Raw genomic sequence first — 1607 nt, 5'->3', positions numbered from 1 at the left:
ATTTCATGCCACTGGGGTCTGAAAAGATGCTTGGTATGATTTCTGCTTTCTTAAATTCATTAATGGTTGTTTTGTGGTCTAATGTATACTCTGTCCTGGAGAATATTCCACTTGCCCTTGAGAAGAATGTTTATTCTGCTGCTTTTGGATGGAATATTCTGTAAAGGTCTATTAATCTTGTTTAATGTAAAATTTCAGTCCAACATTTCCTCATTGATTTTCTGTCTTGATGGTCTATCCATTGATGAAAGTGGGGTATTGAAGTCCCCCACTATTATTTTGTTGTTGTTTTTCCCTTTATGTCTATTAACATTGCTTTCTATATTTAGTTGCTTCTTTGTTGGATGCATAAATATTTCCAAATTTTTTATTTTGTTGGATTGACTCCTTTGTCATTTTATAATAACTTTTTTTTGTCTCTTATTGCAGTCTTTGTCTTAGAGTCTATTTTGTCTGATGTGGGCATTGGCAAAAACTGGGGTGACAGACATGTATACAAACTCCTTTCTGCGATGCTGGTGACTTGGAGTGAGGCAGAGGGAGAGCCTAAAGAGGTGCCTGCTGCCTGTCTCTGGAAAGTATTGCAGTTTGTCTCTTGATGTGTGTTAAAATAGAAGCCTACTCCTCAGGTCCCAGCTATTATGTTAAACTAATAGTCCTCTTTCATGGAAAGACTGGGCAAGTTTCAGTCTGTTTTTTCTTCATTGTACCCTGGGAGTTAGCCACGGTGAGTCACATGAGCCCTTTAACAACTGTCTCTGAGTTCAGTATAGCCTTGTGTGTCTCATGGCTACAAGCCCTACTGGCTTTTATTTTTATTTTTTTAAAGATTATTTCAGAGAGAAAGAGAAGCAGAGGGAGAGGGAGAGAGAGTCTTAAGCAGACTCTGTGCTGAGCACAGAGCTAGACGCTGGGCTTGACCTCACAACCCTGAGATCATGACCTCAGCTAAAACCAAGAGTTGGACGCTTAACTCACTACACCACCTGGAGCCCCTCCTACTGGCTGTTAAAGCTGGATGTTTTGGGAGTCCATCTCTCAGGTAGAAGTATTAAAAGTTTTGATGCTAGATGTAGGGTCCAAACTCTTCACTCCTCAGGGAGAAGCTGGGAGTTGTGAGTTCTCTCTTGGTTTTTTGTCCCTGCACTAGGAATGGGATTTACGGTAAGATTGTGTCTCAGCCTCTCTTACCTGTTTCAGTGTGTGTGTATGTGTGTGTTTCTCATTCACTCATGTGTAGGAGTCACTCAGTGATCTTCTGGATTTCTTATATAGTTGTAGATTTGGCGTTTGTAGGCAGAAGTGAATTTAGGAGCCTCCTATGTGGTCATCTTGAACCATAACCCCTCAATCTTAATCTTTATAATCACTCTTCTCCAGATGTCCTCCAAATTGCCAGTGTTCTTAAAGTTTGGAAACTGTTAGTATAATGTTTATAGAACCCAGGATAGAGGATTATGACCCACATAATGCCATAGCTACCACTTTTGTTATGGACATTATATTTCTATCAATTCATCTTAATAAAACTTTGGTTTTTTGATAGTTACTCGAGCTTATATTTAAATAAGATCCTTATTATTCTATTATATGAAATGTTAATACAA

The sequence above is a fragment of the Neomonachus schauinslandi genome, chromosome 1 (assembly GCF_002201575.2).
Source record: "Neomonachus schauinslandi chromosome 1, ASM220157v2, whole genome shotgun sequence".
NCBI lineage: Eukaryota > Metazoa > Chordata > Mammalia > Carnivora > Phocidae > Neomonachus > Neomonachus schauinslandi.
This window is presented reverse-complemented; position numbering follows the sequence as displayed.